The sequence below is a fragment of the Mustela nivalis genome (genome assembly GCF_964662115.1).
Source record: "Mustela nivalis genome assembly, chromosome: 1".
Taxonomy (NCBI): domain Eukaryota; kingdom Metazoa; phylum Chordata; class Mammalia; order Carnivora; family Mustelidae; genus Mustela; species Mustela nivalis.
Window position 1 is genome coordinate 72,787,575 of NC_139020.1, and position 25,585 is coordinate 72,813,159.

The 25,585-nt window shown below is 37.0% G+C and overlaps 1 long non-coding RNA gene across 1 annotated transcript; it reads left to right on the plus strand.

Moving 5' to 3' along the window:
* Positions 1-19,051: 19,051 nt before the first annotated feature.
* Positions 19,052-24,408, plus strand: LOC309847848. The gene is made up of 4 exons (XR_014302670.1): positions 19,052-19,195; positions 21,416-21,504; positions 22,655-22,788; positions 24,131-24,408. It is a non-coding gene; the product is annotated as an uncharacterized lncRNA (long non-coding RNA).
* The last annotated feature ends 1,177 nt before the right edge of the window (positions 24,409-25,585 follow it).

Here is a 25,585-nt window from a genome sequence, read left to right on the forward strand (position 1 = left end):
GTGTGTTCATCAACTGTAACAAACGTTCCACACTAATAGGTTATGCTGATAGTGGGGGAAGCCTATGCATGTGTGATCATAGGGGATATATGTGAAATCTCTGGATGTTTTGGTCAATTTTCCTGTGAACCTTAAACTGCTCTAAAAATAAAGTCCACTAAAATAATTTCTATTTCTACCAATACAAAAGGAATTCATCTAACTACAAAAGTAATATGTAAACAGAATAATATAAAATATAATATAAATATAATATTTAGATATATAATAATATAAAAATTTTCCAAAAATTAACAAAGACTGTTTTTAATACTTTTTGCTTACTACCATAAACCTAATCTCAGTCATTGTGACCTAATTCTTATGACTGGGCTTGTTGTTTTTTCCTTCTGCAATACAATGTAAAATATAAACACCCAATCATACCAAAATCCAGTTTGGACTGGTACCCAGATTCACTATTGCCAAGCCCACATCACACTCATGAACTAGAAAGATTCCTCATATACTCTGAGAAGGACATCTTTCAGAAAAGTCTGTGCATTTTTAGTAACTCTAGAAAAGATTAATAATTTTCCCCCAGTACTTTTATCTGCTTATTTCTCATTTCAAGAATCTCGGGACAGCAACTGCTAGAATAAAGACTCTATTTCCCAGCCTCTATGCAGCTGCATTTGGCCTTTTGACTAGGTTTTGGCCAATGGGAGTTAAGAGGGTGTGTAGTGTTTAGCTTCTGAGAAGTGTTCTCTTTCCCTTTTCTCCCTACTGTATTGGACTGTTGAAAGACTACAGCAACTGACTTTACTTGAGGTTGGTGAAATAAGCCAATAAAGATTGATGCTTGACAGTTATATCAGCAACATGGCTGAATAAGACATTCTTCATCCATGTCCACACCCCCACCTGAACAACAATTTGGCATTCAACCATGAACAAAAATGCTTTTGAGAGCTGTGGGATATAGCACCATATGCTACAAAACACAGAAGTCTCACCCACATGAGCACTGGGTGATATATATACACACCTGTCCTGGTTATAAATCCTGCAATGGCTCATAAACCCACTTCAGCACCTCTTGGACATGGTGCAGAAGTCCCAAGAGAACACTGTCTCAGAAAATCACCTGCAGCTGAAAAGACCTTATGGAAGCCCAGGTTTCCTGCAACTAAGTTCCAGTGCATCATTGAAGCAAAAACAATACAACTCCCAATGCATTGGAGAGGGTGAGAATAGCTTGATATTACTTGTACCACTGCTCCCCTATGGCAGCATAGCTCAAGGCCAAGAGAGATCTTCTTGGCCCATGATTTCTCCTGTGAGAGTATGAGGACTGCCTAGTCCTTGGCTTTTCCACCTGTGCAGGACAATGCCAAAGAGGCTCATTTCAATATTTCTCTAAACCAGAGTACATAATAGGGTATTACATGACTGGAGGGCAGGAAGAGTTGGGGCAAGGAAAGAAGATAGGATTCTCAGAAGACATTAAAGGGATGTAGATTCTCCTAACTGCATCTTTATCAAGAAGCCCACTCACAAGCCACTGGGATGGCTTACCCACAAATCTCCTTAGCTGGACCAATGGACACCCCCAACATTGAGTACACTTTACCCACACACCGCCCACCCTGTTGCTGGGTCCCTGTGCGCTTTCCTGACAGTGAAGGTGATGGCAAGTTTAGGCATACAGCTGGTAAGCAGGCACAAAAAGCCTGCCCAAATTTGTCGGGCAAGGAAGAATTAACATTGTTAAAATGTCCATATCACTGAAAGCCATCTATAGATCTAATATTATTACTATCAAAATTTGAATGACATTTTTCACAGCATTAGAAAAAAATCTTAAATTTGTATAAAACTATAAAAGATTCCAAATAACGAAAGCAATTCTGAGAAAAATGAACAAAACTGGAAACATTGCCCTTCATGATTTCAAACTACATTACAGGGGTATAGTAATTAAAACAGTATGGTACTGGCATAAACCTAGACATATAGACCAATGGAAAAGAATTGAGATACCAAAAGTAAACTCTCTCATGTATGGTAAATTAATATTTGACAAGGGGACCAAGAATAGTCTCTTGGTCTATTTCCACAGGGAAAGGATAGTCTCTTCAATACATGGTGTTAGTGAGACTGGTTAATTGCATGCAGAAGAATGAAATTGAACCCCCATCTTATGCCACTCAAGAAAATGAAAAAGAAAAGAAAGAAAGAAAAGAGAAATGAAAGAAAAGAAAATGAAAAAAGAAAAGAGGTAAGTAATGATGACGATGTGGAGAAAAGAGAACCCTGTGCACTGTTGGTTGAAATGTAAATTTGGCGATGTGGAGAAAAGAGAACTCTGTGCACTGTTGGTTGAAATGTAAATTTCCCACTATGGGAAAACAGTCTGAAGAGTTCTCAAAAAAAAGAAAAATAGAAATAAAAATACCATTTGAGTTAGCAATCCCATTTCTGGGTATGTCTCCAATGGAAATAAAACCGGGATCTCAATGAGATGTCCGCATGCTCATGTCTTAGGGCAGTATTCACAACAGCCAAAATATGGAAACAACGTAAGTGTTTATCTACAGATGAATAGATAAAGAAGATAGGGTATAAATATATGCAATGGAGAATTTATCAGCCAAGGGAAAGAAAAAAATCCTGCTATCTCTGACAAGAGAGATGAATTTTGAGGATGTTACGTTAAGTGAAATAAGTGAGACAGACAAGGACAAATACTATGTGATCTCACTTGAATGTGGAATCTGAAAAGGCCAAACTCATTAAAACAGAGAGTAAAATGATGGTTACCAGGGGCTTGGGTGGGAGCAAGGAGATGTTGGTTAAAGGGTAATAACTTCTAGTTATAAGACAAATACATTCTGGAGATGTAATATACAGCATGGTGATTATAATTAATAATATTGTGTTATATACTTGAAAATTGTTTAGAGTGTATATTTTACATGTTCTCACCACAAAATATAAAGGGTATTTATGTGAGGGGTTGGAGGTGTTAAATAATCATATTCTAGTCACAAGTTATGTATAACAAATCTTCATATTGTATCTCTTAAACTGACACAAAGTTACACGCCAATTCCATCTCAACGAAACTGGCAAAAATAGACTGATGATTGGTTAACAAAATGTGGTGTATACATGCTATGCAGTATTTTTCAGTCTTGAAAAGGAAGGAGATTTTGGCATGTGGTACAACACGGATGAACCTTGATAACATAGTACTGAATGAAATAAGCCCATCAAAAAGGGACAAATTTGTATGATTCCACTTACAGAGATACTAGGGTAGTCAAAATCATAGTGACAGTAGCTAGAATGGTGGCTATTAGGGGTTTAGGAGTGGGGTAATGGAGAACTATTATTTAAGCACTACAGAATCTCAGTTTTATAAGATGAAAAGAATTACATGGATGGATGGTAGCAAAACAATACAGAGTATGAATGTACTCTGATTGGTACCCTTAAAAATGGCTAAGATGGTCAATTTTATGCTATATGTATTTTATCACAGTTTATAAAAAAAAAAAATTTAGAAGGAAGGAAACAAACAAAAGCCCCCGATGATTAATTACCATACCAAGTATAACCTGCCTATGTTTATGTGACATTGAGATAAATTTCTCTAATGTTTGATGCACTATTTGCCCCCCCCACACAGGGTCACTATACTTTTTTACCATTCCCAACTGATTTAGAAATTCTGGCCATTCATCTTCCTGCTCAAAATTTATAAGTAACCATTAACTCCAGTACATTATTAAGTGTTTATGATGAGACAAAATGACTCTAAGTTCAATTTCTCAGGAGTAGCTTCTCTCCAGAATGATCTAGAAATGAGAATGCATAATATAATAAAAACTTCAAAAATTCTAATTATGACATAAAAGTAGAAATATGACTCTGTAGCTCCCAATTTCTGCTTTCAATCTTATTAGCATTGTGGGGAACTTGAAGGAAACCCCTGCTCATCAGAAGCTTCATTTTTTCATATCCACAGCCCACTGAAATGAATTTTGTCTTCAAGAATACTATGGACATATTGCTTATAAAGACAAACTGTTGTTGTTCAAATCATAAAGTTGGAAGTTATCTCTATAAAAAATACGTTCACTATGGTTTTTTTTTTTTTTTTTTCTGTAGACCATCTAAGATGTGGGAAAGAGAGTGTGGAGATGAATTTGGGGGATTGAGAACATATGTTTCAAATTTATCTTCCACAGTAGGAACAAAAGGTCTTTCAAGCCAGGGGCCAAGATGGGTGGAGTCCTATTCACAGAGAAGACTCCTCTTTGGTATGTCTGAGAACTGTGACTTTTCCTGTCACACGGAGGCATCCCAAGACAGATAGCTTTTACTTTCTAGTTCTATGAGAAGTGACACTTTTATTTTTGGCTGATGATGCTCAACATTTCAGAATATCCTGAACCTGCTCTGTTTCTGTGTCCTCTGTACACCTACACATTCTACATACACTTTCCACCACAAAAACTTAGAACTTAGACAGAATCATCCAGCCAACTACATTCCTTTCCTTCCTCTGCTTCCTGTCTCCCACCTGCTTTCTAAGTGGAAAGGGACAGGAAGAATAGATAACAAAAAGTGGCTCAGAGATGCCTTGAATTTTCCTACCTCCCCTCAAATTAAAGCAGTTTGAAGGTAAGGAACCTAAATTATGGTTTCGAAATTCACATGGCATACCTGTATAAAATTGGTACATTTTCAGTGAGATGTGATGTCAGGATCTGACTCTTGCTCAAGAATAACCAAGTCCATGTGAATCCAGCCAAGACCAAATGAAAAATTTTATTAATACTCTGGGTTAAAATGTTAAAATACTCATAAAAAAGTTTCACAAAGAACGAAACAATTGAAGTAGGACACATATCCCCATGAGTTTTATAAAGGATATTCAGTGTCTCCTAATAGCTTGAAACACTGTGCCAGTTCACAAAACTCTTAAAAACCAGAGAAATAATATTTTACTTTTGGAGATCCCATGACAAGGGCTTTACCAAGTCCTCTGTGGTAATCAGGGAAATTTGCATGACTGAAATAACAAATGTGCTGGGCCTAAATAGATGACGTTTTAGGCAAAGAGATAAATAAAAGATACTTTAGAATGAAGGTATTCATTTCATAAATTCACAGAAATGTGAATGCACATGTGATGAATAGTGAAATTGTATTTCCCATAATTTCCAACCCTTCCCCAGGTTAATTTCTTTCCTATCTGTATAAGTTAAAAATGGATTGGGCTGCAAATAAGACAACTCTTACTTACAGTCAATTAAACAAATAAATATGTCTTTTATAGCATAATGTCTGGAGATCAATGGTTTTTAGATTTTGTTCTGTCCTGCTTTACCATTTTTTGGTATACTGATTTTCCTTTAAAAGATGGCTGTTATATGTTCAGACATTGTCTATATCCAAGTCAGAAGGAAGATAGATAATGCTTTGCCAGTCAGTGTAAGGGAAGACTAAGTTGTCCTCAACCCCCTTAGAGTCCCTGGCTGGGTCTGAAAATCAAACCAACAAAGACAGATCGATGGAAGAAATGGATACAAATTAATTTATATGAGTTTTATGTGATATGGGAGCCTTCATAAGGAAATGAAGATAGGAAAAAGCAATGAAACTTGGGTGTTTTTTTTTATCCTAGCTTTGATAGAGTGTGGACAGTCCTGTATAAATGTGATAAATCAAGGAGTTTGAATTAGGTGTGGTAACCAGGGAAAAACTTAGCAAGGCCCATTTGTTCAGATTCTTCTGGCATCCTTTTGTCTTCAGAGATGAGGATGTTTCTTTTCTACGGGTTTTGGGTGGGCACCTCTCTTCTGAGGGTTTTATGACCTAATTTAGGGGAGACAGGTGAGTGGAAAATCAGAGTGATCCTCCTGCTTCTGCCATTCTTTCAATCCCCTTCAGCAGCCAAATCTGTAGCAATGTATCAGAACACAATATATTTTCCCAAATTCCCCCAGCAGATTTTACTTACTTATCATTGGTCAGAGCTGGGACCCACAGAATCCCCACTGCATAGAAGGCTGTGAAATTAGAGAATGAAATGTTTATATTTGGCTTGAGATGATGACTATTCGTCTTCTAAGCTTGGCAAGTAGCTGTCCTTAACCACATGACAAAAAAAAAAAAAAAAAAAAATTCTGTTAGTAAAGAGGAGGAAGTAATATCTGCCATATTAGCCCATATCTGCTTATTCTTGTCTCTATATCTATATCTGTGTTACTTCTCTAGGATTAGCTATCTTTTTTTTTTTTTTTAAATCTCCCTTACTCTTCAAAGGCAGATGACAGTACCACCTCCTCTGCAAGACTTTCCTATAAAGTCTATTCCTAATGGACTAGTACTCTTTTCCAAGCACATCACATAAAGCTGCCATTAATTACATCCTGTCTTCAATAGCTTGCTAAATTCTATGTATATAAAATTTCTCTCCTCAATACAAATGCAAATATTTTTAAAGGAGATAGTAACTGCAACTTATACTTTTCCCTTCAATGCCCAGAACAGTACTGGGCACAAACAACATATAATAATTAATAAAAATTGTTGGTCCATTTCAGTTTTGTTTCATGAATATTTAGATTCTTAGAATGGGTTAACTCATCCTTCCTTAGTAACAAAATTCACTGAAAAAAGGAGGTTTAATCAGCATGGTGGGTATTTATTGTCCACTCCACGTTCTTAAGCACAGGAAAAGTCTTTTTTCTCCCACTTGGGTTTGGATGGTACTTTCTCCCACTATCTGATTCCTAGAAGGATCACAGATCCAAAGCATGAACAGTCATCCATTGGACTCATGTACTGATCCAGCAATGGGCATCCGATCCAAGCCCAGCCAATACAATTTAGTTAAGATATTTTAAAACAAACTATTAAGAAAGAGAAGCATTCTCTTACTTTGGAATTGAAACCGGAGGGATAGAGGGATAGTGGCCAAAAAAAATTCCTCCATGGAAGAATTTCTGTTTTCAGAAGAAGGATTTGTTGTATTTTGTTTTGTTTTGTTTCCCCCCCCCCCCCATTTTTCTGCATTAGCATTCTCAGCAGATAAGAATAAGTTCAACTCAGAGGAGCACAGAGCCAGAGGAAGAAAAGAAAAAGAATTGCATCCTGACAATACCATTTGTATTCCGGGACCTAGTCAAACCTGAAGTCTGACTATTTCTTTTTGACAACAAATTCTCATTTGACAGTAAATCCCCTTTTTGGATTTAACACCACTTCTGTCTGCATTTCTATCACTTGCAAATGATCATGACATTTAGCTTGATGCTTTTCCTATTTCACTAGGAAGTCTCTCATTGGTTCTGACAACTCTACACAGTCTGCCAGTATGGAAACAGCACTGTTCTCAGAGTCAAAAAACTTACTATAATTTGGGGTCTGCCACTTTCAAGCCACGTGACCTTAGACAAATGTGTTGGACTGGGGGTTGTCAAGTTGGCACTTCCACTCTCATATGAGGATGGGAATTACATTTTCCACAACTCCCTCTCCTGCTTGGTTTTGGGTTAAGAGTTAACCTGGAAAGGAATTTGCATGATATTGGAAGGTAAAAGTGGAGAAGAAGACATTACCTTTAGAAGGCTGTGAGGGGTCAGACATGGTGGGGGACAGATAAAAAGGTTCTCAGTGGGCCCCACCTTGGCCTGGCTGTCCCCTTGCTCTGTGTTCAGCTCGTCTCTTTGCCTGCTGGCCCGACCAACCCACCACTACATACTTGGCTGTGAGATTACAGAAGCAACATATTCCTTAGAGGGACCAATTTCCAGAGAACACGTCTCAAATTTTCCTGTAAGCTCTCCTGGGCCAATGCTTCATTTGGACCTGGTAATTAACTGAACCTCTGAACTCTGCCCCCCTCCCTCCTTTACAGACCTGTGCTCAAAGACTGCCCCCCACATTTGGAAAAGATCTGATTTCTATACTCAATCCCTGATTCCCAAAGTATTTTTAGTGGTTCTGTTTTCTTTACCTATCTAATAGGGCCAGTTACTCTTTTAAGCCTTGGTTGCTTTGCCCGTAAGAAATGGGTTGTCCTGCCTGACTCACACAGCTGTAGTGAGAATCCAGTGGTAATGAGGCTGCTGTGCAAACTGTAACTAGGTGGCATTATTACAGCCAGATTGTTGGGAGCAAGTGCCTTGGCTCCTGCCTGCAGGACTTCACTACCCTTCTCTCTGGGACAAACAAACCCTCAAAAGACAAGAGAAAGAACGCAGTTTCTAATGTCAAGCAAGTGTTTGCCTTCGAAAAATAAATAAATAAATAGGCAGTTGCCGTTATATTCTCTTTCAAGAGTGTGTCTATTTCTTGATCCTTTCAATTTTTTTCTCCTTCTTTTTATTCCTAGAAAGAATATTAAGGTTTCCTTATTAGTCACTGATTAACATTAAAATATACGTTTCCCCCTATTATTCCGACTAGATCCTACAACTCCACCTCCTTCCATTTCAAACCTTTTTATTCTATGCCTATTTCTTTGCATGGAAGATACAGAAAGAATGAATTGTTGAAAACTTCAGTGAAACAAACAGCTATTTAAAATATTTTTTGAGATTGATCTGCAGACTCAATCTTGCCCTTTTTATCTCTACAAAGCCCTTCTATATAGCTAATTGAAGATTACACATTATATATATTTGTTCATGCAACATGTATATTTAAGCCACTTCCCTTTTTTGTTTAAAAATATATATTTATTCAAATGTAAATAACATTGTATATATTTAAAATAGATATATTTTTAGATTTAAGATATGCATAAAAGCTAGTCCCCAGTTTTATTTCTTAACGAGGCTCTTTGATTAGTTGAGGAACCTTAGACTGAACAGCAATGTTACAGAGAAAGATATATTTTAACTTGAGCTTTTGCTTAGGATTGAGAACTGCTCTTCTGAGGCAAGCACCCCTTTTCCCTTGTAAGAAAGTATAAAATGGGCATTCTACAGTGAATGCGCCCTTCCTACGCAGTGATTTCCATCAATGTATAATTAAAAGTGGATTTCCTTTTCCTTTTTGGTTGGTGGGAGGGAGGGGCTGGTAAACCTGGTTAAAGAAGGGAGAACAAAGAGAACTTTCATGAGTTCCCCTGCAAACAGTCTATCAGTTACAATTCCTAGTGTTCCAATAGCTGCACCATTCTAAAGAAGTTCTGGAATAAAAAAAGTCAAGCAGGGGGTCCAAGGAAAATTCCACCGGCATGCCAACTAAGGGAAAGAAAGAAAAAGGCAGGGGGAAAAACCCTATCTTTTGTTGTAAAAAGAACTAATGAAGCTGCTGTTAGAACTGTCCACAGCGACACAACAAGGCTATCCACCCACACGCACTGTGAAGGTGTCAGTCATCCGCCGTAATGGGAAAAGGAAACGCTGTGAAGCAGAGGAGGTGGTGGCACACACGGCTTTTAGGGCTGGACTTGGGAACTCGCAGTGAGGGCACGCTTTGGCCTGCGTTAGCTCCCAGAAGTTAGTGCACAGACGCCTAAGGTTGTCTACGTAGGTCTTAAGGAAGAGATGGACTGGTGGGGGGTAAAATCCCATTGTCATTATAAATTGCTAATTAAATAATTATCAATTAGTTGGCAGACAGAACTCATTCCAGTGTATTCCTCAGAGAGCCGTCAATAAAGGAAAACAGTAATTTGGGGGTTTTTCCCTCTACGATATTCTTGCCCAGAGGTGCTGAAGGGAGATAACATAGGATATATTCTATGTTAGATGTTTCACCTAAGCTATTATGCATTATTGATCAAAGATAAGCACTGATTATAGCAGGCAAACATGCATTTCCATTATTCTAGTTACATGGTATTAATTTCACCATATTAACTAATCGACTGGCTCGCTTTTTCAGTGAACAAGACATTATACTATTTATTTTCCAGTAAAGAAAAAAACCCCAACACTGAATTTTCTAAGCTATCACACAGAAAGTATTTTGTAAAACAAAATGTCGACCGATATTATTTCTTAAATCACAGACTGTGTCTCTGCATTTTTAACTGTGAAACTTTTATTTTAAAACTTCCTATCTATCTAATCTATCTGCTCTAGATGGATCTATCTAATCTATCTATATCCCTTGTTATGAATTTAGGACTTCAGGATAAGCATTGTACCATCCTCAAATTTTGCAAATGAAAAATCATGTTTGGTTTTCAGGGAATGAGATTTTTTCCCTCTACCTTTGTAGAGAAATATGAAGCTCCGAGCCTCCCCACTTGTCTTCTCTGTTAACTGGGAAGTTGAGAAGATTTTGAAGTGTTTAAAAACCTTAGTAAAGTCAGTAGCATGTTATGGAAAACAACTAATAAGTAAAATAAATTCATTTTTGTGGCCACTGAGAGACATTTTTCTTTGTACCAAGATATCTTCTACTGACTGCAACTCTGCATAGAGGTCCCTTTTGTTATAAAAATAATAACATTTTAATATTTGACTTTAAAACCACTTATTTACTCATGACAGAGATCTTGATTACACAAACCCAGCTCTCATCATATTCAGTTAATTACCTCACAACAGATAAAAAGTGTCTCTTATCACCGCCTGAATAGTTTACTTTTGGAGACTTGGAATCAATTGACATCTCAAAATCTTAAAAGAGCTTCATTATGGCAAGGTCCTTAATTTGATTTACTGTAAGGAATACTTAATGGTTAAAGGTCCTTACTGTGTTGTTTTATTGAATTCTTGTTCATGGTTCAGGATTGATCCACTTCAGCCTTTCAGCAGGGAGCAGTTTTCCAGGGAGGCCCAGCAGGACTCCAGATCAATAAGGTTAATAGATGTGGGCCACGCAGTTAGTGGTGAGATGGCTGGCATTTCTGATGCCCATGAACACAAGTTCTGATGTCACTTCTGCACTGGCAGCAATGCCATTCTGATTACCTGGTGAATACAGTGCTCACATGTTAGCAGGACAGTGAGTGGCCCATTAATATGAATTATCTTAGGGGGATAAATTAAAAAAAATTTTTTTTTAACTGTCCTTTAAATCACTGGTCTCCATGACTTCTGAAACATCAGCTACTCCCTTGATGTAGAAAACTGTAGTGTTTAGATCTTCCTTGTGCTTCAGCACCTCCAGCAACCAGATTACAACTCTATCCAACAAGAGGGCATTTTGTGTAGGGAAAAAAAAAATGTTTCTCTTATGAAAGGAAACTCATGTGAAGAAGGGGTGTTTAGAGAACAAAATCTGAAAGAGGCAACTCGATCTAGAAAATTCCATGGCTATGCAATAGCCATGCTATATAAAATAGCATAAAATATAAACTAGTTAACCAAAGAATTGAGAATCGAGTTATGTCTCTGCTGTTTTCTAGTAAGTGTTCTTTTTAAGAAGTCAATAGAAAGTCAGCAACCCCTTCCAATGTCTATCAAAATGTACCATTTGTAGACATGCCACAGGGACTAAAGCAACTGACTCTTCGAGGAAATAGATTCGTCTCTTCCAGTGCTTCCCATAAATAAGTATGCCAATAAATAAGCAAATGTAACAGAGGCGTATTAGTGAGTAGTAATGTGGAAAATCTGTCTACCTGCCCTTTAGGAAAAAGTTTGACAGTGCATATTATTTCAAATAATGGATGCTGATTTTACCGTACAAATTAAGGAATCATCCTTGCCATCCTATAGTTCATTGAAGGGTCTGTTTCACTGTTTTCTACTTTTTCAAATCTTTCTTTCCTTCTCTCTCTTCCTTCCTCCCTTCCATCCCCTTCCTCCCTCCCTTCCTTCTTTCCTTTCTTCCTTCCTTTTAAAAACAACAAGCCAAACCCAATGGACAATCTAAAGTCTGTAATGCTTCAAGAATTTCCTTGACAAACTCTATGGTGTTCATATATCCATCCTGGATAGATCCAAATTTTGTTTCTTCGTTGGCTGATTTGCCATACTCCTAAAATAAAGATTTATTATTGGTTAATTTGGAAACATCAGATAATAGATATCATTCTGCTCAGACAAATTTTGCCAGAGTGTACGTTAGCCCAGTAACGCAGCAGATTGAATTACAGTATTCTTTTTATTGTCTCCCATACTCATTAAACCTGTTAAATAGTAAAACATATTAGGTTAACTTGAAAATGCTTCAAGTCTGAAGGAAACTAGATTTTCTTTAAATTGCACTGGGAGATTCTCTGTTAATTGAGTTGTAATCAGTTAGTATTGATCGTTAGCCCTTTCTTTTATGATGAGGATGTTAATGATGATGATGGTGATGATGATGCTGTAATGTGCTCTGTTAATCTGAAGAGCATTCGTTTTTATGCCAAATGTATATAGGTTTATGTTGTCATAATCAAGAAAAAGGCAGGAACGAACATTCTGGGTTTTTTAACTAATATAAAAGGAGGAATTTTCTTACTCTTGCATTACCTTTTCCATTTTCACGTTTGAAATGCTAGCCAAGCCTGACCTGAAATTGAAATTGTTTGCTGAGGATAAATACCATTCCTTTTTTTTTTTTTTTTTAATGTTTATTATACTTAACTTCTAGGAGGAAAGCAATTCTTTTGCCAGTTGCACATTTTTAAAAATCATGGCTAATTTGAATAAATTAACATATTTTGTCATCAAAAATTAATTCTAAAAAAGAAACGATAACTAGGAAAGGGATTTAATTGTGTATTTTATAAGAAGAGAGAGAGGAAAAAAAAACTTTGTTATTCACAGGGCAGCTCAGTTAATTTGATGTGCTTTGATGTAAATTTGGGGGCTGCTTTAATTTCAAAACATATTTTTTCACTTAATAAGGGAGACAAAAGAAACTTTCAACCAGCATCTCCAGTTTGTTATCTCAGAATGTTTTGGCTTCTCAAATGTGAGAACACGATTGTTTTTATTTCCAGGAGGAGATAATAACACTGAAGCAATAAAAAAGAGTCAAGGCAGCTTGCACAGCACAGGAAGTTCACAGCCAGAGACTTAATTTCTCACACAATGTGCTGTGCAATGGGCCCATTAACATAGATGAATAGGCTCTTTAAGGGTTTTTTTTCCTTCTTCTTCTTCTTCCAGATATGCAGCTGCCGCTGAATGGTGATATGTTAATAAGGTACTCACTTGCCTATTCTTCAGGTACTCTGGCATTCTCTACCTAGGTAATCTCCATATAGGAAAAGCTATTAGGGGGTTGTATCTGCTACCACACCTTCAATTATATTAACACCTGCACTGATAATCCACGTAAGGTAAGCTAGTAGGGGGCCTATGGCCTTAGTCCAGCCCTTTTCTCCCTACAAAGTTACATCTGAGGAGGAGGGGGAAAGGAAGAAGCAGAAGGAAAAAAAAAAAAAAAAAAAAAAAAGGAAAGTCACTTTTATTACACATCAGTGGGAACCTTCTGAAAAAGCTTTCATGCCTAGGAAATTGTTATTTCTTCAAACAGCTGACAGCCTGCAGAGGAAACTCTTAATGGAAACCCAGCTCCTGCATTGTTATGCATGGCCCTCATGTAGATTCAGGGGGGTGGATTAAGTTAGCTTCCAAAGGGTCTATTGTGTGTAGCATTAATTTGCAGAGCTCTTGATATTTGAGTTTGAAGGTTTATAACCTCAGTGTTTACTTAGATGAACTACATCCTAGGTTTGTTTATTTCCGTCTGCAGTCTCTTATTTCCTAGTAAATGTTACATTTATATTTGTTAACAGCAAGAATGTTGTTATAAATCTGAAGGAAATAATTACACATGCTTACATTCATTCATTTTAAAGCTTTCATCCTGGTCCTCCAGGGTCACTCTTCACTGTTATGTCTATAAAAGATTAAACAGATAAATTCATTTTTCAAGAACGTTTATGTCACCCAGTTAAACAGCAGTGGGAAGAAGATATAGTTTGGAGTGAATGCTTAATTATAACCTACCCTGAAGTGGTAACTTCCTAGGAAATTATCGTAACTATCTCCTATCTTTCATAGAGCAATATTCTGAATACATGGCCCCCCAATTCTGTACCTTGCACTTCCAGATGAACAAATCTGCTGTAGAATTCATTGTCATTTTCTTGTGGCTGTTTGAATGGTTATTTGTAAAGAGTTAGTTGCAATTTTGGAATTATAAAATTAAAAACAAATATTTCCAAGTTGAGACTTGCAAATAACTCTGTGTGATGTTCTTGATATAAGAACTCTTCAAAAGTCTCATCTTCTGAGATTAAATTGCAAACTTACATTCAGAAACTTGTTCAACACCACCCCCTAACCCTACTCCCTCCTTTTCCTCCCTGGTTTGTATAGGCAGTTGCTAACATGAATTTAAAATACAATATGAATGGCTGGGAGGAAAAAAAGGCATGCCATTGGAACCTACTCTGGTCTTAATCTGGATTTAGGGGATCAATTGAATAGAAGTACATTATGCTTGAACAACTGATGTTTCTATTATTTTTAAACCTTTTTAATAGAAAACACCACCAATTGCATGTTGAATATTTTATTGCACATTTTCTGCTTTTGGTTAGATTTTTGATTTTTATAGATAATTTAAAATGTGTCTATTCATGGAAATACCCATGTTAGCATTTATATTTGAAAGGTCCTGTGATACAGTGGTGAGATACTCATTTTCTTAAACATCAGTGACCAGGAACCAGTACTGGCTCCAAGTACCTTGGGTTTGTCTTTGAACCTCTTCTGGATCTTACTTCTCCATCTGTAAAAATTAAAGTGGTGCTCTGATTTCTAAGGCCTCTAAACAATTAAGTCCTATGATTCCCATCAAAATATATTACTTCATTCTTACAGAGAGATCTCCTAATAAAGCTACCACACCTAGACAACCCCTTCTGCCAATAATTAGATTTTCCAATTTTCCAATCTTTATATAATCCTAGGGTTGTATATTTTTTACTATTCCTTGTAGCTGTCACTATTTTTTCAACTTCTATTCATTCTTCCTTTTTATTTCAAGGGAAAACTGCCGATCGGGCAACCGTTGTTAGAAAATCTCTGACAGACCCAGCCGAAAACATACTGGTTCACAGTAGTGAAAGCTGGAAGCAAACTTTTAAGATTTGATGACACTTAGCCTGGCAAGCAATGTGAAAGACGGGTCTTATTACCACTACATTGTTTGTTGTGTTTGTTTTCATCATGCCGTTCTCCAGGCTGTTTCTGTGTACCCTGAAAGGAATCCATCCAAAAATGGAATTTAATTGAATTAAATTTAATTAAATTTAAATTTAATTAAATTTAATTTAATATTTCTTGAGCCCCTCTCAGATGCTAGGCATGGTGTTACCTATTGAGGACACAGTTATATACAAGAAAGAAGTAGCTCCCGCCCTTGTGTGGATTAGTTTGGAAGTAGCACCATTAGACACGGAGACATGTAACAAGTACTATACTGAATGAATGAAGACAAACATTATGTGGGAATGAATGACTAAAGCATACCCTTAATGAATTCGTGTTTTGCCTAAGGCAGATAAGATAGATAGGTTCAGTTCAATTCCTTTTAACAGTAACTTACAGAATCTCTTCTATTTGCCAGGCATGTTGGTTAGCCTTGGAAATTTTTATATAGGGAAGTTGATATTTATTTATTTATTTATTTGATCTTTATTTATTTATTTATTTGATACGTATTTATTTATTTGGTATTTATTTAGGGAAGTTGATATTGCAAGGTAGGAACCATTATATGGATTAGACTCTTAAATACTTGGCAGTAGGCTTTCATTTCAAGTGCTATAATATTGTATGTGGAAGAGCTGGCCTGGAATGTCACTCATAAGGTTAATAAAGCACTCTATGGCTCAGGACATAGTGCCAGAAGGAAGAAGGAAAGAGAAGTCAATTTTTAGTGACTGCATTGTGATGAAAAAAGTGAAAATGACCATGATGCTGTCAGCGATCTGTTATATTGGGCTTAGGAAATACCAAATTCTGTCCTGAATATTCTGTGTGTTATGTAATTCAGGTTTTTTTTTTTCTTTATCTTTTTTTAAAATTAAATTAAATTAAATATTTTTTCAGTGTTCCAAGATTCATTGTTTATGCACCACACCCAGTGCTCCAAGCAATACATGCCCTCCATAATACCCACCACCAGACTCACCCACACCCCCAAACCCCTCTACTCTAAAACCCTCACTTTGTCTCTAAGAGTCCATTTTGTCTCCAGTCTCTCATGGTTTGTCTCCCCCCTTTGATTTCCACCAACTCACTTCTCCTCTCCATCTCCCAATGCCCACCGTGTTTTTGTTTTTATAAGTAGGCTCCATGTCCAGTATGGAGGCAACTGCAGGGCTTGAACTCATGATCCTAAGGCCAAGACCTGAGCTGAGATCAAGAGTCAGATGTTTAACTGATGAAGCCATCCAAGTACCCCAGTTTTTCTGATAGCTTTTGGAGGTGGGCATTATTATCCCCATTTTACAGATAAAGAAACTGAGGTTCAAAAAGTGACTTGCCTATACTGCAAAGGTAGCAAAGATAGAACTGATATTCAAAGTCAGATTTCCCTTACTACCCAGTCTTTCTTCTTACTCACTGCATTACCGTTACCCTATCCTTGTGGTCAAAGCCCTCTAGCTATTTGGGGTCTGCTAGTTGCTAACTTTGTTCTTTCTGCAATTCCTTAGGAGACACTGCATACAAACATTAATTGCAGCTTAGTACAAGAACAGCTTTCACAATTGCAGTCCATCAAAGAGAATTTTGTTAAGCTCTTGCTCAAAGTCTAGAAATGTAACTTCTGGATCAATTTTAGAGGCTTCTAATGGAATATCAAATATAAGTGTCTGCTTATTAAAAGTAAATATGTGTGCATGTGTGTGTGTGTGTATGTCTGTGTGTGCGTGGATTATTGCAAAAATAAGATGAAGGAGGTGGTAATGATTAAACAATGGGTTTACGGAACTTGCAAACTGACCTGTTTAGAGAATGACACCTGCATGTCATCATCATAGTAGAAAGTATGAGAGCTTCTAAATCTGAATGAACATAAAGGAACACATAATATTTTTATTCTCCAAAGGCAAATGTAATACAGGGAGGGAAGGATGAAGAAAAGCAGCTGCAAGCGGGCCAGGATTAAATGTCTGATCCACTACTTTGACAACTGTAAAAACATATTTGATCACTGATGTCATTACTGGAAAGCCTAATATCACTCTATGAGCTTGCCAACAACATGATCTCTTCATGCTTCTAGAATCACCATTCCCTGGTTATTTTACTAACAGGAACTTGCTATCACAATTTGTTTACATTTACAACCACGTTTTAGTAAATTGGTGTATGTACAAAGAAAATTTAGACCTAGTTTTAGTTAAAAATTTTGTGAAAGACAATAACTTGAGTTTAGAACTTCTTCTTTCTTTAAATCAATTAAAGCAATTAAATTTTGCTAAATTTAGTTTTGTAAAACTAATGTTAATGCTATTAAAAAGAAGACATAAGGAGTAATTTCTATGTATTCATTTCAGGTAAAAGTACATGCAAATAATGAAGTGAATATATAATTATGAAGTTTCACAAGTGAGCGTATTTTCCCCACAGAATTTCAAAACATACTTTTGATGTTTTGCCTCAGTATGATTTAGTTGAAAGAGAAGGTGATTTGGTGCCTAATAGTTCGGGGAACAAATACTTGCTATCACAGTTACTGTGTTGCCGGAAGGCGGTACCTTTCATCAGGCCCAGTACCGGATGGGGATGCGAATGCCTACATTTCAGGGTTCTAGCAAGAGTTCAAAGGAATATGTATGAAGCATACACACAGGGCTTGTGCTAAGTGTTGACTAAATTGGGGTCACATTTTAGTAATAACGAGGTGCCTGGGAAATGAAGACGCCAAGAGAAGAATGAAAAAGAAGGATATTAGTCAGAGCAAAGGCAATGCAACAGATGAAAAGATGATTTAAAATGGCCAGTAATGGTTGACAGAATAAAGATGTCAAAAGCCAAAATATTAAAAGCTAAAGACTCTCAATAGAAAAGTTCGTCCATATAGCACTAGTCTGACTTTTGGAATTGTGTTTTCACAAATAAGCACCATGTCCCAGAAGAGGAAGAAGAAAAAGGAGTGGGGGGAATATAAAGCTGTGGGGAAATTAAACAAAAACAAGAAAATTAGATTAAATGTGGAACTTTTGTCAAAGAGCAGCTGAACAATACAAAGAGAACAATATGATAAAACAAAAACCCTGGGAAGTCTTGAAAAGAAAACAAAAGAAAAACAAAGAAACATGGGAAAGGCAGGAAAACAGCACACACTGAGAATGCACAGTTGACATGTACATATGTTCCAGCCAACGAAACATGCGCAGCTCTGCTTTTAATTTTGACAGCAAAAGATATCTGCATTGAGCAGGTTTAGTCTAAGAAAAGGGCATCCACAATGTTAGAAAGCAATGCTTTTCCAATTCTCAAAACAGAAGTCTATGTTTAAGCGTGATATACGGGTCCATGTTTTGAGCGCTTATGGAATTCTAGGTTTGGGGCATAAAAAATCACTTGTTTCATTATAAATTTACCCATTTGGATGCCAGAAATGAAAACTCTGGGTTGTTTTTTTTTTTTTTTTCATCCACTCAATCAGAGAAGATACTTCTTTTTTTTTTTTCCAAATTGTAGTTCTATCAAAAGATAGAGATCTGATCTAGTTTAAAAATCTGTGTCATCTTGCTGAGTGGATGCAATGACAACAGCCACAAGAAGTTTCCAGCCAGACAAAAGGACACCTAAAAATTCTTTGGGGATCAATTCCTTCCCTTCCACAGCCAAGTAGCACACGTCTGTCTACTACAAATCTACCGGCAAATAGACTTGTTCCTGTTCACTTGTCCTTGCAATGAAGCATCTGCTAGCTGGTTTTTGTGTTTGTCTGTTTGACGGGTTGGGTTTTTCACTGTTGTTAGATTTTTGCACAAATGCTCCAATTCAAAACATCATCCTATCGCCTTTTTTTAGTCGCTAATTCCTCTTGTCCCTGTGGCTACATCTCTAGGATCTCATTAACAAACTAGTTCTGTGCGCCCTTAACACTGAGGGCCCTCGTCTGCAGCGGGAGGCAGCTCTCTGCTCAGCCTGCAGTGCCGAGTGACACAGCCCGGCGACATAGTCACCGAGCACTAACTTCTATTAAATGCAGGCAGACTGTGAAAACCCTATTGGAACTGCGTCAGGACATGAGAGAAGCAAAGGTAATTCTTCTGTTTCTACATCCTTTTTTTTTTTTTTTTCCAAGAATCAAGTATTTCCATCCGGAAGAGACAAGTGTGCAAAAGGGGAGGGGGTCTGTTCAGTGTCAAAACTGATAAGCAGGGAAGTAAATTGATCAATCAGCTAGGAAATCAGTTGCAAACACGGAAAGAGAAGAGCCTCTGATAGTTGGGGTTTGTTTAAATGAAGGTCTCATGCCAGATGAATGCAGTGGTTTAGGATCTAGGGAGAAGGGGAGTGTGCTAGTGAGGGTTTTCTTCCTGAGAAGTAAACTGTGGGCTAATATCTGGTCATGAGAGTTTTTGTCTTTCTAAATTCTCTAAGCTGGAGAGGACTTTAGAGATCAGCCAGTTTGTCATGAATGATCATATCAAATACTTTTCTTTTTTCAAAGGGATAGCTGCAAAGTTTTGGACAAGGCCTCTGCAGGCAACTGGAAGCAGAGTGTGTACCCAGGTGGTGGGTCTCGTCTGTGGCAATATATTTTTCTGTCTGTCCAATTGAATATGGTTGTAAAGGGAATAAAACCCATGTAATCTCCAGCAGTGACAATTTAATCAGTTGTAGAAGGGGAAGAAGCAGAGAACCCTCATTTTCATATTTGCATATTTGATTTTTGCGTTGGGGAATAGAGGTTAATGTTTCTCTATTACTTCCCATGCAATTTTAATATTTAACTCTTCTATGCGGAAATTTTTGCCGTGATAGAAAATAGTGAGTCAGATGGGTCTAAGAGGAAAGTTCCATGTCAGCAATAAAGGGCTCGATGCAGCATGCTTTTGTCACATTTTTCCCCTACACAGAAGCTATATGCCAAACGTGGCTTGCATGCTCCCAGTCTCGGCACGTGATGCATACGCTATTACCATTCAGACATCCACCCTGAAAATGAAGGCAACTGTTTGGAGAACAATACAAAATGATGAGGACTCTATCATAATATGCTCCCCCTTTGGGTTAATATTTCCTAAACTCTTAATACTTGCATCTCTTTCTGAGGAAGTAGGGTTTCTAAAATACCTGATATACAGAGGGGTCATTTTTATGAGGTTAGAGAGGAGCAATAAAATATAGTTAAATTAATAAAATTTCATTGTTTTATACAATTAACAGAATATTATCACCCATGATAACAGATTATGGGACAGATTTTAAGAGAAATAAGATGCAAGTAATTTGAAATCATCATCAATTACCCTTGTGTGACTCCCATGAGTATATTAAAAATCTATTCAAAATGGCGTTGGATTTGAATTACTAGAACATGGAAAGCTTTTTTATGCATCAATGCATGTTAGCGTCCATTTTTGTGTAAGCCCCAAAAGCATGTTGGGTAATTTAAAAGAAGGGGGGATAGTATTCTACTTGCTTAACGATTTAGAATTTCTTTATAAAAAGTGGACTCTGAAGCCAACATTTCACTAGAGAGAGAAGGAATAATGATATGGGTTCTATATAATTTTATAAAAAGAGAAAAAAGCACGAAGCAAAAGTTTTGAAATGTTATAGGCATTAAAGTTAATCTAGAGATTTATTCACATATATGTGCACATGTATGTGTGTATATATCCATACATGTACATGCATTTGATTATCAACAATTGGGCCATAGTTACAGGTGTGTTGATAATTGTTGGTAATTGAATCGTTGATAATCAAATTCTGTGAGAGGGAACTAAATTTGGAATTCTGAAAAGATAAGCCTTACCATTTTATTAAAAAGTAGAAGTAGATTTTCTAATTTACAAACATGAAAAGTGCACCAGTGGGGTATACAGATATGTAGAATCATGAGATGACAGGTACGAGATGCTCTGGGGGTGCGCACAGCTTCACATTAAATTCAAACACAGAATATGTCAAGTTTTAAATATGTTCTTCTTTATCTAAATCTGCATTCTGATGATCACCCTTTCAAAGAGGTTGCAAATATATAAATATGTGATCCAATGATTACATATTCAAATTAACCTGGTTTCTTTGAATATGGTCTAATGATTGAATGATCCCCCAAACACTGCAACTCCTTTGGGAAATATGCTCTTGCCTCAGCACATATTCTCGAGGCCTGGAGAGTACTAGGTCTGCCAAGGAGTGCCTTGAAGCATGGAAACCCTGCTCTACCTAAACATGAGTCCTAGGCTTTAATCACAATGGCTAGGTTCACACTAAAGCAATTAACCATATGATTGCTTTCACAGGAGCCCAACCTCATCAGTATCTTTCCTTCGGGCAAAGTGACAAGGCTGGATATAAGTCAATGACTCAAGTGGATTTGATTGCGTAAGAGGTACAAGTCTCTGAATACACTGTTCCCAAATGCAGAGTAGAAATATTCATCTCATTCTACTTTTTGAAGTTGCCATTTCATAATCAACACTTTAAATGATTACAGTAAAATAATTGTTCTATTAAAGGATTAAGAGTTGACGAGTATAATCAGAAAGGTTAAGACCAAGTAATAATAATCTCTTTTATAGTTTGTTGTTCCGAGGTGTGTGTGTGTGTGTGTGTGTGTGTGTTTGGTTTGGGTTTGGGTTTTGGTTTGGGTTTGGTTTATTTGTTTTGTTCTTTTTTTGGCTGGGGGTTGAGAGTGAGCCATGCTAACTCGCAAAACCTTAAATAATAAACTTGATTTTGAAAGTCTGAAAGAGATAAAGATGCCTAAGGATTGTAGTTTGTAATTGAACAGGTAGCTTTAGATAAGGTTAGAAATGTGTGTGTGCCTATGTATGTGTACATGCACATACAGAAACATATATGTGTATGTACTTGTGTATTTTTTAGGCTTATTTAATCTTGTGACTTCACTAGTCATTTCTGAATTTGGTGATACATAAAATGTGAATTTGAAACTTTCTAGTACCCTTTTCTTGGTATCCTAGTGGGAAATTTCTGCTAGCATAACAGGATTTTTGTTTCCTATCTCTTAAAATGATTTCTCCAAAAGTGAGCTACTAGAGGATTTTCAAGTTTTCCTAGCTTAAAAGCCAAGTATGAATACAAGATCTGAACAACAGTTTTCCAGAGGGTTTGTCATTCATTTCTCCATGTTTGTAGATCATCCTAAATATTCCTCAAATGCAATTAAAATGCATCACACAACAAGGATTCCCTGTATTCTATTCTGGAATGCCAAGGTACTTATTTCTGTGAAAAATGTGTTGAAATCATGAGATCAATTCCCCCAAAGATTTTCTCAATTTGGAATCCAACAGATGATTTTATCACCTTCAGTGAAAGAGAGTCTGCCTATGGAATTTTAGGCCTGATGATGTTGGGAGCCTCTTAAGTTAAAGCACTTATACAAGTAAAATGGAGATTTTTTTTCTTTAAAGCATAAGGATGACTCGTCTTGAATCAGAGAAGACTTTATAAAAGTTGCTAAATCTTACTTTTAAGCACCATAATGCATTGTTTTCTCATGTCTACCTATTTAGATGAATGATCAGTTTATCCAGTGACTCACCAAAGTGTGTCCCAACCAAAGTCCACAATTATTTTGGCTCCTCGCATTCAAAGTGGAATGTTCTGAGAATCTGGATGATCTCTCGCTGAGTGTCTGGGCCACAAGGTAAAACACCTGAGTATCTGAGGGGAAAATGCTGAGGGGACCCAATTCTCTCACTGTCCCTGGGAGAATGAACCCCATGGAGATCAGAATATAACTGTCCTTGTAATCCCAGAGCCCATCCATCTATTTCTTTCTCCCTTTCTCTATTCTAAAAAAAAAAAAAAAAAAAAAAGTAAACATATGTAAATAAATCTAAGGAAAATAGTCATGAAAAACTTTTGGCAATATGGAGTATAATTGCAGCCTGTGGGAAGACTGATTAAAAGATAAATGTGCCCGCACCCTCCTCCCACTTGCTGCCGGTTGCATGCTTCCAAAAAGGCTGAATCTCCCCAGCCCAGTGCATACGCCTCACTCTCCTCCTCCAGCTATTCTTGGCTGTGGATTCCCCTGTGCTCTTTGTGCACTTTAAGTTTAATTTTGCATTTAAAAACTCAATTGGCTCATCTGTTAAGCATTAAGCAGCTCCCTTTTGAGCCACAGGGGGAGCCCTGGGAAAACCCACAGCTGCTGGTACATGGAAAATGGGTTTAAAAAAACAAAACCATTTTGAAACTTTAAAGCATTTTAGCAGCCGTGGATTTCCCAATCCTTACCCCCCAAATGGTTCATCTGTTTAACTTTTATCTGGTATTGGAAAACACAAACCAGAGCATTAAATAGCCCTCAGATGACTTTTTGTTTAATACAGAATGAAAGTAAAAGCTAAGCAAGCCATGTGCGAGGATCTTCTGGAGAGCTATGGCCTCGAATACCTGTAAAGATATTCTCCCTCCGGTTACAGGAGCGATTTTGAAATCCAGCCCTGCCCACTAGAACCACAACCTTTCTTCCCCTCCCTTATACAGCCCGGCCCTCCTTCAAAGAAAGTGGTGGAAGGGAGAGCCAGCTAATCCAAATCTCAACTGGAAAAGTTAATAGGCTGGGGATATTAATGAAAAGCTCAAGCAAGATTTTATGTTTCATAATGATTTATCATTGACTAAAAATTCATGTTTAATTACAGTTGGATGAGCTCTAGATAAACCTAGATTCTTCTTTTTTTCATCTCTCTCGTATTCTCCTAATTTACCCGAAGTCTCCCAATGGTAGGGCCCTAAGTCCCACAGTTAGATACCAGTTCCTTCGAATGATGGACCCTCTTAGCAAAATGAAAATATTTTTTGGAAGAGTGACAACTGCAAGCTTGTTATTTATTAATAATACCTAACAGAAGAACACTCACAAGGAAGTTGGAAAGATGAAAGAAATTATTCACCTAACTTCTCTGCATGGTTTTTTCCCTGATGAAAATCACTGACTTCTCATAAAGAATCTGCTTATTTTGTTTTTTAACCTACAGGAACTATGATATTCCAAATCAGATGAATAAATGAGGTTCAGAATATAATGCCTCCCAAGTCATTCCTTTGAATGGTCGACGTCAGATTCAGGAGTAAAATTATATAATTACTGATTCCTAGTCCAATTTTGGTCTTAGGATTTCTTCTTTGAGATATCGTTGTTGTTTGGGGTGGGGATGGAGTGGTTAGCTTATGAGGAACACGCTCACAGAACATTTTTTCACTGTGTACTTTTAAATTAATATTGTGTTTTTCAAAGTCCTCAATTTCAAATTTCTTTCATGTTATTTTCTTCTCCCCCCTTCTCTCTCTCTATCCAGTATGTCCATGAATATTTTTTTATGTATTAATAGGGCACTGTTAAGGAGTTGAATATATTCTATAGATCATCCAAACTTTATGATGCTCTGTGACAGGATTCTAAGTAAATTTGAAAGGCTGTATATTTAAAAAAAAAAAAGTAAAATAAACTTGTGGTGGAAAAGTAGTTACATAAAATATTAAGCCAGGCACATATACTGACAAATTCTGAAATTAAGAAGAAAGAATTTATAGCCTCTTCAATTTAAGAAGACCAGAAAAGATGTCCATTTTTCCTATCATCAAACTCAAATATTAAAGTTTCAAACTGAGGAGACTAATGACATTTGTATATGTTTTGGAGATGGGGACTACTTCTTTTTGGTATTAAATTTAAGTTTTTACCAGGGGGAATAAGTCTTTATTGAACACCTATTATGTGCCAGGCACAATGCTAAGTGATTAATGTGATTTTGTGTTCAGGGATAATGCCAGTGACCTATTTTCATATTATTTAATTAAAACTGTCCAACTTCTCCTTTTTGGTCCATATTCCTTGAGCTTCAGCTGCTGTTCCAGATTCAGAGAAGGGACATTCAAAAGTCATACACATATGAAATAATTGGAGTACTGTGTCTATTGGAGCTAAAAACTATAGTTTACAACCAGTTTGTACCATGAAATATAGAGCAAACAAGGACTATTCTCTGTAAGCAAATGAAGTCCTTCTTAATGTAGCTTAATGGTTTCTACCTGAAACCAAAAAGAGTATGAATTGTGGCTCATCTTAATGGGAAGGTAGAGCTAAACTCTTAACAGTGTTATCTAGACTTCCTTGTTCTCTTCAGCTTTCATTTTAGCTTTTCTCTAAATTCTGGCCACATTCTCTCTTCAGTTCCAAAAGCTTCCTTTGTATCATAAAGGTAGGGAGTGGAGTGAGGTTTTGGCATGTTTAAAGATTTTTTTTTATTTATTTGACAGACAGAGATCACGGGTAGGCAGAGAGGCAGGCAGAAAGAGGCGGAAGCAGGCTCTCTCTTGAGCAGAGAGCCTATGAGGGGTTCACTCCCAGGACCCTGGGATCATGACCTGGGCCAAAGGCAAAGGCTTTAACCCACTGAACCACCCAGGTGCCCCTAAGTTTTGGCATGTTT